At 41.8% G+C, this 14,468-nt stretch overlaps 14 non-coding genes and 4 pseudogenes across 14 annotated transcripts; 17 read left to right on the top strand and 1 right to left on the bottom strand.

Annotated features, from left to right (window-relative positions):
• The first annotated feature begins 100 nt into the window (after positions 1–100).
• Positions 101–219, top strand: LOC112535945. The gene has a single exon (XR_003080035.2). It is a non-coding gene; the product is annotated as a 5S ribosomal RNA (ribosomal RNA).
• Positions 220–374: 155 nt separating this feature from the next.
• On the top strand, positions 375–493 carry LOC112536040. Its single transcript, XR_003080107.2, has one exon. It is a non-coding gene; the product is annotated as a 5S ribosomal RNA (ribosomal RNA).
• A 155-nt stretch (positions 494–648) lies between these two features.
• On the top strand, positions 649–767 carry LOC112536026. Its single transcript, XR_003080093.2, has one exon. It is a non-coding gene; the product is annotated as a 5S ribosomal RNA (ribosomal RNA).
• A 155-nt stretch (positions 768–922) lies between these two features.
• Positions 923–1,041, top strand: LOC112535990. The gene has a single exon (XR_007214567.1). It is a non-coding gene; the product is annotated as a 5S ribosomal RNA (ribosomal RNA).
• Positions 1,042–1,196: 155 nt separating this feature from the next.
• LOC112535999 lies at positions 1,197–1,318 on the top strand (annotated as a pseudogene).
• A 155-nt stretch (positions 1,319–1,473) lies between these two features.
• LOC112535931 lies at positions 1,474–1,592 on the top strand. Its single transcript, XR_003080021.2, has one exon. It is a non-coding gene; the product is annotated as a 5S ribosomal RNA (ribosomal RNA).
• Positions 1,593–1,746: 154 nt separating this feature from the next.
• On the top strand, positions 1,747–1,865 carry LOC112535927. Its single transcript, XR_003080017.2, has one exon. It is a non-coding gene; the product is annotated as a 5S ribosomal RNA (ribosomal RNA).
• A 155-nt stretch (positions 1,866–2,020) lies between these two features.
• On the top strand, positions 2,021–2,139 carry LOC112535962. Its single transcript, XR_003080052.2, has one exon. It is a non-coding gene; the product is annotated as a 5S ribosomal RNA (ribosomal RNA).
• A 155-nt stretch (positions 2,140–2,294) lies between these two features.
• On the top strand, positions 2,295–2,413 carry LOC112535926. Its single transcript, XR_003080016.1, has one exon. It is a non-coding gene; the product is annotated as a 5S ribosomal RNA (ribosomal RNA).
• Positions 2,414–9,156: 6,743 nt separating this feature from the next.
• Positions 9,157–9,275, top strand: LOC112535987. Its single transcript, XR_007214572.1, has one exon. It is a non-coding gene; the product is annotated as a 5S ribosomal RNA (ribosomal RNA).
• A 155-nt stretch (positions 9,276–9,430) lies between these two features.
• Positions 9,431–9,549, top strand: LOC112535977. The gene has a single exon (XR_003080067.2). It is a non-coding gene; the product is annotated as a 5S ribosomal RNA (ribosomal RNA).
• A 155-nt stretch (positions 9,550–9,704) lies between these two features.
• Positions 9,705–9,823, top strand: LOC112535978 (annotated as a pseudogene).
• Positions 9,824–9,978: 155 nt separating this feature from the next.
• Positions 9,979–10,097, top strand: LOC112535967. The gene has a single exon (XR_003080057.2). It is a non-coding gene; the product is annotated as a 5S ribosomal RNA (ribosomal RNA).
• A 107-nt stretch (positions 10,098–10,204) lies between these two features.
• LOC112535976 lies at positions 10,205–10,323 on the top strand. Its single transcript, XR_003080066.2, has one exon. It is a non-coding gene; the product is annotated as a 5S ribosomal RNA (ribosomal RNA).
• Positions 10,324–10,758: 435 nt separating this feature from the next.
• LOC112536039 lies at positions 10,759–10,877 on the top strand. The gene has a single exon (XR_003080106.2). It is a non-coding gene; the product is annotated as a 5S ribosomal RNA (ribosomal RNA).
• A 165-nt stretch (positions 10,878–11,042) lies between these two features.
• On the top strand, positions 11,043–11,187 carry LOC112535986 (annotated as a pseudogene).
• Positions 11,188–11,376: 189 nt separating this feature from the next.
• On the top strand, positions 11,377–11,495 carry LOC112536000 (annotated as a pseudogene).
• A 2,080-nt stretch (positions 11,496–13,575) lies between these two features.
• Positions 13,576–13,682, bottom strand: LOC112536008. Its single transcript, XR_003080075.2, has one exon. It is a non-coding gene; the product is annotated as a small nucleolar RNA R71 (small nucleolar RNA).
• Positions 13,683–14,468: the final 786 nt, after the last annotated feature.

Below are 14,468 nucleotides of genomic sequence, written 5' to 3'. Positions count from 1 at the left end.
TGCCACTTTTGGGGATGCGGGACGACAAGGGGCGCTGAGATACGAGAAAGCACCGGAGAGGAGGGAAGCGGACAAATACCGATACCGGGGAAGGTATGACCGGTGCGATTATACCGGCACTAATGCACCGGATCCCATCAGAACTCCGAAGTTAAACGTGCTTGGGTGAGAGTAGTACTAAGATGGATGACATCTTGGGAAGTCCTAGTGTTGCACCCTTGGAATTTTTAATCGATGATTTTTATTTTATTTTAAACTCGCACGGCTCGTTCTTTTGTACTTTTGGGGATGCAGGACGGCGAGGGGCACTTTGATCCGAGAAAGCACCGAAGAGGAGGTAAGTGGTCAAATACCGAGACCGGGGAAGGAATGACGGGTGCGATTATACCAGCACTAATGCACCGGATCCCATCAGAACTCCGAAGTTAAACGTGCTTGGGTGAGAGTAGTACTAAGATGGATGACCTCTTGGGAAGTCCTCGTGTTGCACCCCTGGAATTTTTAATCGGTGATTTTTATTTTATTTTAAACTCGCATGGCTCGTTCTTTTGTACTTTTGGGGATGCGGGACGGCGAGGGGCACTTTGATCCGAGAAAGCACCGAAGAGGAGGTAAGTGGTCAAATACCGAGACCGGGGAAGGAATGACGGGTGCGATTATACCAGCACTAATGCACTGGATCCCATCAGAACTCCGAAGTTAAACGTGCTTGGGTGAGAGTAGTACTAAGATGGATGACCTCTTGGGAAGTCCTCGTGTTGCACCCCTGGAATTTTTAATCGGTGATTTTTATTTTATTTTAAACTCGCACGGCTCGTTCTTTTATACTTTTGGGGATGCGGGACGGCGAGGGGAACTTTGATCCGAGAAAGCACTGGAGAGGAGGGAAGCGGTCAAATACCGAGACCGGGGAAGGTATGACGGGTGCGATCATACCAGCACTAATGCACCGGATCCCATCAGAACTCCGAAGTTAAACGTGCTTGGGCGAGAGTAGTACTAAGATGGGTGACCTCTTGGGAAGTCCTCGTGTTGCACCTCAGGAATTTTTCATCGGTGATTTTTATTTTATTTTAAACTCGCACGGCTCGTTCTTTTGTACTTTTGGGGATGCGGGACGGCGAGGGGCACTTTGATCCGAGAAAGCACCGGAGAGGAGGTAAGTGGTCAAATACCGAGACCGGGGAAGGAATGACGGGTGCGATCATACCAGCAATAATGCACTGGATCCCATCAGAACTCCGAAGTTAAACGTGCTTTGGCGAGAGTAGTAATAAGATCGCTGGCTAGTCTGTGGGAAGTCCTCGTGTTGAACCCCTGCAATTTTTAATCGGTGATTTTTATTTTATTTTAAACACGCACGGCTCGTTCTTTTGTACTTTTGGGGATGCGGGACGGCAAGGTGTGCTCAGATCCGAGAAAGCACCGGAGAGGAGGGCAGCGGTCAAATACCGAGACCGGGGGAAGTATGAGTGGTGTGACCATACCAGCACTAATGCACCGGATCCCATCAGAACTCCGAAGTTAAACGTGCTTGGGCGAGAGTAGTACTAAGATGGGTGACCTCTTGGGAAGTCCTCATGTTGCACCCCTGGAATTTTTAATTGGTGATTTTTATTTTATTTTAAACTCGCGCGGCTCGTTCTTTTGTACTTTTGGGGATGCGGACGGCGAGGGGCGCTGAGATCTGAGAAAGCACCGGAGAGGAGGGAAGCGGTCAAATACCGAGACCGGGGAAGGTATGACGGGTGCGATCATACCAGCACTAATGCACCGGATCCCATCAGAAGTCCGAAGTTAAATGTGCTTGGGCGAGAGTAGTACTAAGATGGGTGACCTCTTGGGAAGTCCTCGTGTTGCACCCCTGAAATTTTTAATCGGTGATTTTTATTGTATTTTAAACTCGCGCGACTCGTTCTTTTGTACTTTTGGGGATGCGGGATGGCGAGGGGCGCTGAGATCCAAGAAAGCACCGTAGAGGAGGGAAGCGGTCAAATACAGAGACCGGGGAAGGTATGACGGTTCCGATCATACTAGCATTAATGCACCGGATCTTATCAGAACTCCAAAGTCAAACGTGCTTGGGCGAGAGTAGTACTAAGATGGGTGACCTCTTGGGAAGTCCTCGTATTGCACCCCTGGAATTTTTAACCGATGATTTTTATTATATTTTAAACTCGCGCGGCTTGTTCTTTTGTACTTTTGGGGATGCAGGACGGCGAGGGGCACTGAAATTTGAGAAAGCACCGGAGAAGAGGGAAGCTGTCAAGTACTAAGATAGGGGAAGGTATGACGGGTGCGATTATACCAGCAGTAATGCACCGGATCCCACCAGAACTCCGAAGTTAAACGTGCTTGGGCGAGAATAGTACTAAGATGGGTGACCTCTTGGGAATTCCTCGTCTTGCACCCCTCAAATTTTTAATCGGTGATTTTTATTTTATTTTAAACTCGTGGGGCTCGTTCTTTTGTACTTTTGGGGATGCGGGACAGCGAGGGGCGCTGAGATCCGAGAAAGCACCGGAGAGGAGGGAAGTGGTCAAGTCTGTGGGGGAAGGTATGGCCAGTTGCGATTATACCGGTGATGACCTGCGGATCCCACCAGAACTCCAAAGTTAAACGTTCTTGAGCGAGAGTAGTACTAAGATGGGTGACTGATGTGTGCTACTTGTGTTAGCTACAATCTAAGGCAGTGTACCTATCGATGCAGTCTAGCACTAATGGCGAGTATCAAGGTTGTATTCCTCAGGAAAGTGAAAGCCCAGAGTTACTCCTTTGTTCTTTGTTATATTAACCTAAAATGAGTGATGTATAGTTACTAAACTAACTAATAGCTACAAGCTAAGTTCTAAGGGAGATACAAGAGTAATTGATAAAGAAAATAACCAATAAAGAAAGAAAACCCAAAGGGAACCTAAACTAGTTGGCAATCAAACAAAAGATAAAGGATTGGTGAGTCAAGTGTTCCTCGGTGAGTGTTGGGACCAATTCACATCCAAATGTCCATAAAATCAATCTTAAAAACCCCATTTAGATGTGTGTATTTTACGCACATCAAATAACCCCACACTTAGCTCATTGCTTGTCCTCAAGCAATCAAAAGGAAAATAGGGAAAATAAACCACTAAAGAACAATACTTAAACTGAGAGACAAGCTAGAGAGCTCCTTCACATATCCTTAACAAGCGTAAGTCAAACAAAAAGAAACGAAGCAATCAATTCAAGTATCATAACCAAGATGCCAATAATTCACAAAATACTGTCTGAACAAAAATTATTCAGAACCAACTCCTCACCAGATTCACTCTAAATCACTCAAAGTGTTTAAAGGGTAGTGTTTAATCGCTCAATGCATCAACTACTGCCTTACTTACTATATGCTTGCTCTTAAATCCTACTCCTAACACTTATGGAGAGTCAACAACCATGTCAAGAGGTCTTTATAAGGGTTGTAGTAGGGATTAGGTAGGGGTAGGTAAATTTGATAAGATGTTGAACCTATGGTGTTTTACAATGAATTACAAGACCTGCACACAAGTCCCAATGATCACAAGGGGTAAACAATGGACAGTTGTCCAAGGTGGGAAATAGGAATCAAGTCAAAATGTAAACTCCGAAAAACAATTGAACAATTAGCTCACTTACTTCCTTTCTTTTCATCACCCTTCCCTCTTATTCTTCTTATTATTATTTTTATTTATTTATTTATTTATTTTTCATAAGGGAAGAACATTCACATAATAGAGTCAATTTCTTTTGGATTGAAGAAAGCTGCTATAAGATTCCACACTATTCCCGAGACAAAAATTCCTAATAAAAATAACTCATGTGCAAAATCATAACCCAAAGCAGAATAAAACTAAGTGGTAATGGAATATGATAAAAAAATGGTAAAAGAATGGGTTATCTATAGAATCAATAAACGAATGAAGGCTATTTGGCTAGAATGAAAAACCTAAGTGCCTCTATCATACCAAAGTGTTAAACTCTCCTTGTGGCCCTCATAAGCATTACCGAGCAAGTTCTAAAAGTAAAGACAGTAATTGGCACTCTCAACAAGAAATAAATACAAGCTTATAAAGTGTATGCTTACAATCTAGGCTTAATTTCTCACAAGTGTGCTTTTGAGTAGGTTCCAAAAAAATTCATCAAAACAGAATTAAATAAACCAAAGCAACTTAGTACAAAACTCAAACTAATTATCTTACATTCTTCCGCAAGACTCAACACTATCGGTTTTACCCGATCACATGGACATAAACAGGATTTCAAAAGCAAGTCAACAGTAAGAGCATCGAAACAAAGTGAAAATTTTTCAAAATTTTATAAAAAATTGCACAAAGAATAAACAAATAATTGAGATGGGATAAATGAAATGCGATATATACACTAGAAAAGGATATGAATTTCATATACAAAGCAATAAAACATGAAAGCAAGTGTATATTAATATCACCACCCCACACTTGAAGGACACACTATCCTCAGTGTACAAAATATAAGAAATTAAAAAGGAAAAAGAACTAATACTGCCCTGACTATAGCTCCGGAGTGAAAAGAGGTGCATCGCAGTAGTATGCTCAGTATCGGTCCGTGGTGGAGGAGTACGCAAATAATAAAATAAGGAATTAAAATCGAAACTGAAACAAAAATTAAATAAAATATGAAAACTAAAACTAATAAAATGTTTCAAAACAAAAGGTTAAAATATTAGAGATTAAAGATAAAGTTTGGGGTGCCTCCCAAAAGCGCTTCTTTTTGATGTGATGAGTCTTCTTAGCTAGACTCATGGTGAAAAGCAAACGGTGGGGACTGACGACCATCCATCCTTCTTCCAAGCAAATGGCTTCAAGTATCCGCTTAAAGGGATAATCGTCGACTTCCTCTTTCGGACTGTCAAGCAAGCTGCCAGTATAATGGGCAAAACTCGCTCCTCGTATAATTGAACATAGTCATGACGCTGTAGGGACTCTTCCAATTTGAAAGCTGGAGTTTCAACAATTGGAAGGATCGATGGTTAGGGAATTTCTTCAGGAGTGTCGATGGTTTTCTTTAGTCCTTGTGATGGGTGCTACTCGTGTTAGCTACAATATAAGGCAGTGTACCTATCGATGCAGTCTAGCACTAATGGCAAGTATCAAGGTCGTATTCCTCGGGAAAGTGAAAGCCTAGAGTTACTCCTTTGTTCTTTGTTATATTAACCTAAAATTAGCGATAAATAATTTCTAAACTAACTAATAGCTACAAGCTAAGTCCTAAGGGAGATGCAAGAGTGATTGATAACCGAAATAATCAAGACAAGAAGAAAAACCTAAAGGGAATCTAAACATAGTTGGCAATCAAACAAAAGATAAAGGATCAGTGAGTCTAATTATGCTACCCGTGGATGAATTCTTAACCGAATTCAGTTTCTCTCTCTCGATAACCGAATTCCTAAACCTAATAACCTAAAGTTGGAATCTCTTCATAACGATTGATTCTTAAATTAGCATTAAGCTTTAATCCGCCTCTATTAAGCTTTGTTAATTCTTAATCCGGCTAGTTAATTATTCTTATCTCTAAGCGATTATTAACCAGTTCTTGCTATTCAAAATTCCAATTGCCAAATGGATTTCTCAATCTCATAAAGCAATCTAAACATTACAATTCACAACATCTCATGAATAATGCATAATCTTATTAATACTGAAAACAAGAAGAATACAAAACCAACTCAAACAATCCAATAATATAATATCAAGCCAACATAGTAAAGAAATCCCAATGGATTTAATCAATCTAGCTAATCATGTTCATTCTCAAAATATACAAGAATTCAATTACAACAATAAGCAAAGGTAGAGAAAACCCGATTACACCCTTGGATGAGAGTAAACAGCCCCAAATCCTTTTGCTCCAATTGAATCGATTCTTATTCCTCTTGCTCGATTTGAAAATCAATCAACGAACCTTGCCCAATCTTCGATCCTTCAAGGAAATCTGATTGAAACCTTGATCCAAGTCTCCTTTTCCCTTGGTTTCAGCTCAAAAAACCCTTAGGGAGAGAAAAATTAGGGTTTTGGGACGTTCTAACCCTAGCCTCTCCTTTTTCTCTTCTTTTCGTTCTTTTAATTAATACCCCCTGTCGCCTCCAACACGGCCGTGTTCCTTGTCGTGTTCTCAACACGGGATGGTGTTCCTGGCCGTGTTACTCTCTGTGGCGGTGCTCCCTAAAATCTACTTCTTCTTTGATGTCCAACACGGTCGTGTTTGTCCCCGTGTTGGTAACACGGCCCATGTTTGTGATCGTGTTGAGAACACGGCCAGTGTTGAGATCAACACAGCCATGTTCAGCTTCCTCATGCTCGTACTTAGCTCGTTTCGGCAGCTTTGACGTCCAATTATGCTCCAATTCTTTCCTTTTTCATCCTTTGACCTCTTTTGGACCTAATGCACACAAACATATGTATAAGGTGAGTGTTGAGACCAATTCACATCCAAATGTCCATAAAATCAATCTTAAAAACCCTATTTAGATGTGTGTATTTTACGCACATCACCTTGGCTTGGTTCACTTGCTAGAAGACACTCGAGCTCCTCCAAGACTTCTTCATTAGATAACTCGTGCTCATCTTCCATCATCGAAGGGACTTGTGGAAAATCCACTAAAATTTCTTGTAACTGCAACTCAGCATCATCGACTGTATGTTCTTGTTGATAGTCTTTCAAAGGAATCATGTTCGCCTCTTCCTTTTCTGGTTCCATCTCCATGTTCAAGAAATCATCCTGCACAGAAGCATCATCGTCAAACATAGTAGGTAAACCAGAAAAATTCTCACCTGAACGCAAAGTGACGACGCTTAAGTGATGGAGTTCCCAATTGCTCTTCAGCTAGTAACTTGAAGATTAAGCCTACTTGATGCTCTATGTTCTTAATCGAGGCTTGTTGATGTTCAAGTATCCTCTCTGTTTGTTGGAATCTATCATCAGCTCCTCCGACACTAACTCTTCATCTTGAGTTGAAGGTGCAAGATTAGGCTGCTGATGTGGTTGATGAAATTCTGGTGGTTCTTGGCCATCTGAGCTCCATCAAAAAGGGTGAATGAATGCTCAACTCTTGATTGTAGGTTTTTCCATACGAGTCATTTGGCCAACTTCCCGTATAATTCACCTATTCATAGTTATAAGAACAATGAGCAACATCACTATATAATGGACAATCATTACTCAAATGTAAACCATAACAAAATTCATAAAAAACGTGAGATGAAAGGATAGGAGTGGAGAGTTGATCAGTAGCCCTGCAAAACGATTCCACTCGAGCTTCGAAAGATGCACGGGTATCCCAATTTTTGGCACACTCTTGGTCCCTGATCCCATTTTCCAACGTGTCATACAAAGAGTTTAGCATTGAACCTCCTTATCATCCACTATCTGGATCATAAACTTAACTAAATAAATATGTACAAACAAAACAAAAATAAATATAAATAAAAATTAAAAAAATGGCTAAATTAACAAATAGCAAATTTCACTCTAGTTTTCAAATAATTCCCCGGCAACGGCGCCAAAAACTTGATATGTGCTACTTGTGTTAGCTACAATATAAGGCAGTGTACCTATCGATACAGTCTAGCACTAATGGCGAGTATCAAGGTCGTATTCCTCGAAAAAGTGAAAGCCCAGAGTTACTCCTTTGTTCTTTTTTATATTAACCTAAAATGAGTGATGAATACTTTCTAAACTAACTAATCGCTACAAGCTAAGTTCTAAGGGAGATACAAGAGTAATTGATAAAGAAAATAACCAATAAAGAAAGCAAACCTAAAGGGAACCTAAACTAGTTGGCAATAAAACAAAAGATAAAGGATTGGTAAGTCTAATTATGCTACCCGCTGACGAATTCTTAACCGAATCTGGTTTCTCTCTTGAGATAACCGAATTCCTAAACATAATAGCCTAAAGTTGGAATCTCTTCCTAACTTTGATTGGAATAGAATAATGGAAAATAAGAAAATTTTACGAATTAGCATTAAGCTTTAATCCGCCTCTATTAAGCTTTGTTAATTCTTAATCCGGCTAGTTAATTATCCTTATCTCTAAGCGATTATTAACTAGTTCTGGCTATTCAAAATTCCAATTGCCAAATGGACTTCTCAATCACACAAAGCAATCTAAACACACAATTCACAACGTCTCATGAATAATGCATTATCTTATTAATATTGAAAGCAAAAAGAATACAAAACTAACCCAAACAATCCAACAATATAATACTAAGCCAACATAGTAAAGAAATCTCAATGGATTTATTCAATCTAGCTAATCATGTTCATTATCAAAATACACAAGAATTCAATTACAACAATGAGTAAAGGTAGAGAAAACCTGATTACACCCTTGGATGAGAGTAAACAGCCCCAATTTCTCTTGCTCGAATTGAATCGATTCTTGTTCCTCTTGCTCGATTTGAAAACCAATCAACGAACCTCACCCAATCTTCAATCTTTGAAGGAAATTTGATTGAAACCTTGATCCAAGTCTCCTTTTCCATTGGTTTCAGCTCAGAAAACCCTTAGGGAGAGAAAAGTTAGGGTTTGGGACATTCTCCCCCGCTCTTCTTCTTTTTTCTCTCTTATTTCTTTTAACTAATTCTCCTTGTCGCCAGCCAATACGGCCGTGTTACTCTCTGTGGCCGTGCTCCATAAGAACTACTTCTTCTTTGATGTTTGACACGACCGTGTTGGTACCTGTGTTGGGAACACGGCCAGTGTTGAAACCAACATGGCCCTGTTCAGCTTCCTCATGCTCGTACTTAGCTTGTTTCGGCAGCTTCGACATCCATTTATGCTCCAATTCTTCCCTTTATCATTCTTTGACTTCTTTTAGACCTAATGCACATAAACAGACGCATAGGGTGAGTGTTGGGACCAATTCACATCCAAATGTCCATAAAATCAATCTTAAAAACCCCAATTTACGCACATCAGTGACCTCTTGGGAATTCCTCGTCTTGCACCCCTCGAATTTTTAATCGGTCATATTTATTTTATTTTAAACTCGCGCGACTCGTTCTTTTATACTTCTGGGGATGCGGGACGGCGAGGGGCGCTGAGATCAGAGAAAGCACCGGAGAGGAGGGAAGCGGTCAAGCACCGAGACAGGGGAAGGTATGACGGGTTCCATCATACCAGCACTAATGCACCGGATCCTATCAGAACTACGAAGTTAAACGTGCTTGGGTGAGAGTAGTACTAAGATGGGTGACCTCTTGAGAATTCCTCGTGTTGCACCCCTCCAATTTTTAACCGATGATTTTTATTTTATTTTAAACTCGCACGGCTCATTCTTTTGTACTTTTGGGGATGCGGGACGACGAGGGGCGCTGAGATCTGAGAAAGCACCGAAGAGGAGGGAAGCGGTCAAATACGGAGACAGGGGAAGGTATGATGAGTTCCATTATACCAGCACTAATGCACCGGGTTCCATCAGAACTCTGAAGTTAAACGTGCTTGGGCGAGAGTAGTACTAAGATGGGTGACCTCTTGGGAATTCCTCGTGTTGCACCCCTCGAATTTTTAACCAATGATTTTTATTTTATTTTAAACTCGCGCGGCTCATTCTTTTGTACTTTTGGGGATGCGGGACGGCGAGGGGCACTGAGATCTGAGAAAGCACCAGAGAGGAGGGAAGCGGTCAAATACCGAGACCGGGAATGGTATGACGGGTGCGATCATACCAGCACTAATGCATCGAATCCCATCAGAAATCTAAAGTGAAACGTGCTTGGGCGAGAGTAGTATTAAGATGGCTGACCTCTTGGGAAGTCCTCGTGTTGCACCACTTGAATTTTTAATCGATGATTTTTATTTTATTTTAAACTCGCGCGACTCGTTCTGTTGTACTTTTGGGGATGTGGGACGGCGAGGGGCGCTGAGATCGGATAAAGCACCGGAGAGGAGTGAAGCGGTCAAAGACCGAGACTGGGGAAGCTATGACGGGTGCGATCATACCAGCACTAATGCACCGGATTCCATCAGAACTCCGAAGTTAAATGTGCTTGGGCGAGAGTAGTACTGAGATGGATGACCTCTTGGGAAGTCGTCCTGTTGCACTCCTTGAGTTTTTAATCGATGATTTTTATTTTAAACTCGAGGGGCGCTGAGATCCGAGAAAGCACCGGACATGAGGGCCGCGAAGGGAAGCGAGACCAGGGAAGTTATGACGGTGCGTTCATACCAGCACTATCGCATCGGATCCCATCAGAACTCTGAAGCTAAATGTGCTTGGACGAGAGTAGTACTTTGATGGGTGACCTCTTGGGAAGTCCTCATGTTGCACCCTTTAAATTTTTAATCAATGATTTTTATTTTATTTTAAATTTGCGCGGCTCGTTATTTTGCACTTTTGGGGATGCGGGACGGCTAGGGTCGCTCAGATCCGCGAAAGTACCAGATAGAAGGGCCGTGAAGGGAAGCAGTCAAATACCGAGACTGGGGAAGGTATTACTGGTGTGATCATACCAGCACTAATGCACCGGATCCCATTAAACATGCTTGGACGAGAGTAGTACTAAGATCGGTGACCTCTTGGGAAGTCCTCATGTTGCACCCCTCAAATTTTTCATCAATGATTGTTATTTTATTTTAAACTCACGTGGCTCATTCTTTTGCACTCTTAGGGATGCGAGATGGTGATAGGCACTCAGATCTGAGAAAGCACCGGACAGGAGGGTGGCGGAGGGAAGCGGTCTAATACCAAGACTGGGGTAGGTGTGACGGGTGCGATCATACTAGCACTAATGCACCGGATCCCATTAGAACTCCGAAGCTAAACTTGCTTGGGTGGGAGTAGTACTAAGATGGGTGACCTCTTGGGAAGTCCTCGTGTTGCACCCCTCAAATTTTTAATCAATGATTTTTATTTTATTTTAAACTCGCGCGGCTCGTTCTTTTGTACTTTTAAGGATGCGAGACGACGAGGGGCGCTCAGATCCGAGAAAGCACCAGACAGGCGGGCCACGAAGGGAAGCGGTCAAATATCGAGACTGGGGAAGGGATGATGGGTGCGATCATACCAGCACTAATGCACCGTATCCCATCAGAACTCTAAAGTTAAACCTGCTTGGGCGAGAGTAGTACTAAGAGTGCTTGGGCGGGAGTAGTACTAAGATGGGTGACTTCTTGGGAAGTCCTCGTGTTGCACCCTTCAAATTTTTAATCAATGATTTATTTTATATTAAACTCTCGCGGCTCGTTCTTTTGTACTTTTGGGGATGCGGGACGACGAGGGGTGCTCAAATCCAAGAAAGCACCAGACAGGAGGGCCGCGAAGGGAAGCAGTCAAATACCGAGACTAGGGAAGGTATGACAGGTGCGATTTTAGCATTAGTATGATGGGTGCGATGTTACCAGTAGTAATGCACCAGATTCAATTAGAACTTTGAAGTTAAAAGTGCTTGGGCGCGAGTAGTACTAAGATGGGTGACCTCTTGAGTAGTCCTCTTGTTGCATGATGTAGATGATTCTATGCATGTTTATTGTCTGTTTATCAGTCATTTATTCATGTATTTGAGTCATATTTATTTCTGTTTGATTGCACTTTGGTATGCTTCTGAGTTTTTCAGGTTTTCGGACTCCTTGATGGGAAATTGATTGATTTTCGGGCAGAAACCAAGCTATATGGATGATTTACGCATATTAGATGTTTGTCAGATTCGATTCCTTGTTGGCGGACATTTCGAGGCTTTTACACTCGCAGTTGCACGGCCCATGCATTTTTGTACGGCCTCCCTTGCCCGTTGCATGGGCCGTGGCACGGGCTATGGCACTCTTGCCTATAAGTAGTCGTACGCAAAATGAGACAGGGTTCCGCTTCTGATTTCTGGACTTCTCTAAACGCGCGAGCCCCCACTTCTACACCTCTGTTCTTGACATTTTGGGAGACTAACGTCATTGCAACGGATTGATTTGGGAGATTCAAGTAAAGATTGAAGGTTCTAGACGATTGATCGAGACATCCGAGATCCATACTTGAGGTTGGTTTCAGAGTTGGTGCTTGCGACATTTCCAGTCCGATTCGAGAGAAGAGGGGTTACATGTTCGGTTTCCTTTTCTGTTGTTTATTTCCTTTTATATTTATTTCTTTCATTATGGGTAGCTAGGGCTGCCGAACTCATTGGGGTTCACCTTTGTTGATGGTTTGTGCTTAGTTATTAGATTTTTAATTGCCATTCTTATAATCTTCTTGTTGTTTGGTAATAAAGTTTGATTCAGTTAATTTGAGACATTGAATTGATTGTCTTTTAGGTTGTTTCTTGACATTGAGAAATGCTTGTTACAACTGGAATTTGAATAGTAAGAACTGGTAGTTAACACTTAGAGATAAGGTTAATTTACTCGCCATATTAAGAATTAACAACTTTTAATAGTTCTAAATCACGCTTAATGCTAATCTATAATAATCTGATAGGAAGAGATTCCATTAGGTTAGTGCAGGTTTAGGAACTCGGTGAGCTCAAGAGAGGAACCGAGTTCGATTCAGGATTTAGGCACGGGTAAGCAAGATTGGTAATTTATAAAATCAACCCTAGAAGTCCATCACTTAGATCCCCTTTGGGTTTGTTTCTCTTGTTGCGGTTGTCTTTTTATTGTTAGTTGCTGTTCATTTATTTAATTGCATTCATAGTCATTAGTTAATTAGTTTAGACTTCTCACACCTTAATTCAAACTAGATAACATAGCGAACAGTAGTAACTTTAAGTTCACCTGATCTCCAGGGATACGACCTTGATACTCACTAGTGCTAGGCTGCATCGGTAGGTTCACTGCCTTAGGTGTAGGTTGCATAAAGAGCCCATCAAGTTTTTGGCGCCGTTGCCGGGGAAAAACAGTAACGGTGAACTAGAGTGAATTGTTTTTGTGTTAATTTAGTCATTAATTGTTTATTCATTTATTCTTTATTTATTTTTATTTTTTATTTTTTAATTTTTTTTAATTTTATTATTATATTATTTTTGTTGATCGGTGGTTGTGTGGACTTTCGGCTTCGGTGTAGTTTATGACCGGGAGCTCAAACTCGAATCTTATAGAGCCTCTATCCGATCCGAATCGATCCCTCGGACTCTTAAGGAAGAGGTTGCAATTAGAAGAGGAGGAGATTGAGGTTGAGGTACCTGTGGATAGACTAGACACGATGGAAAACCATGACCCCCATGCGATGAGGATCGGGAGGACGATGTACGAGTTTGCTCGACCATCTTTGGATGGGACGAAAACTAGTATAGTCGGACTCACTGTGAGCGCCAACAATTTTGAGATAAAGGCCAATGTTATTCAGATGATCCAACAAAGCGTGCAGTTTGGAGGATTGCCCAGCGAGGATCCCAATGCACATATCTCCAACTTTTTGGAGATTTGTGACACATTCAAAATAAATGGAACAACCGATGATGCCATTCGGTTGAGATTGTTTCCATTTTCCTTGAGGGACAGAGCAAAGAGATGGTTGCAATCTCTTCCACAACAGACAATCACTACCTGGAAGGCGTTGGCCGAAAAATTTTTATATAAGTATTTTCCTCCCACTAAAACTGCTAAACTTAGAAATGACATATCTTCTTTTGTGCAGTTTGATGATGAAAGCATGTACGATGCATGGGAGAGGTTTAAGGACCTTTTGAGATGCTGCCCGCATCACGGATTACCAGTGTGGATGCAGGTTTAGACCTTCTACAGCGAGTTGAACCTTGCGATGAGGCAGATGGCGGATGCTGCAGCAAGTGGGGCGCTAAACAGTAAGACGCCCGAGTAGGCTCAAAACATGATAGAGGAAATGGCCATGAACAATTATCAGTGACAATCCTCTAGGAGCCGACGAGGAAGACAGGGAGTGGTCAACCAAGTGGATTCTATAGCAGCCTTGGCGGCTCAGGTGGAGCTTCTAACCAAAAAGATTGACCAACTCCAGATGCTGGTTCATGCAACGAATGTTAGCTGCGAGTTTTGTGGTGGCCCGCACTACAGTGAAAACTGTACTGCAGGAGGTATGTTTGCTTCATCTTTTTCTACTTTTCCATCTGTTTCTGTTGTGTCTTCTGATGTTGAGCAAGTTGATTATATGGGGAACGCCCCAAGGTAGCAGAACAACCCTTACAGCAACACATACAACCCTGGGTGGCACAATCATCCCAACTTCAGTTGGAGGAACAATAATACCCAGGGTCCACTAGGTTTTTAGAGACTTGATCAGTAGCCGACTACGGAGATGAGGTTCTAGCAAATTAATAGTGCACTTAGGAATCAGCAGGCCTCGATTCAGAACTTGGAGACTTAGATTGGCCAAATTTCTAAGATGTTGTTTGAGAGGCAACAAGGGGCACTCCCTAGCACCACTGAGTCTAACCCGAGGGAGCACGTGAACGCCATATTTTGCATTCAGGTAAGTTAGTTTCAGCTCCTTCTAAGCCTGTTTTTGACGACTCCATTATT

Source organism: Ricinus communis, chromosome 1 (assembly GCF_019578655.1).
Source record: "Ricinus communis isolate WT05 ecotype wild-type chromosome 1, ASM1957865v1, whole genome shotgun sequence".
NCBI classification, from domain to species: Eukaryota; Viridiplantae; Streptophyta; class Magnoliopsida; order Malpighiales; family Euphorbiaceae; genus Ricinus; species Ricinus communis.
Note: the sequence above shows the minus strand (reverse complement) of the source record. Positions and strands in the feature narration are given on the sequence as shown.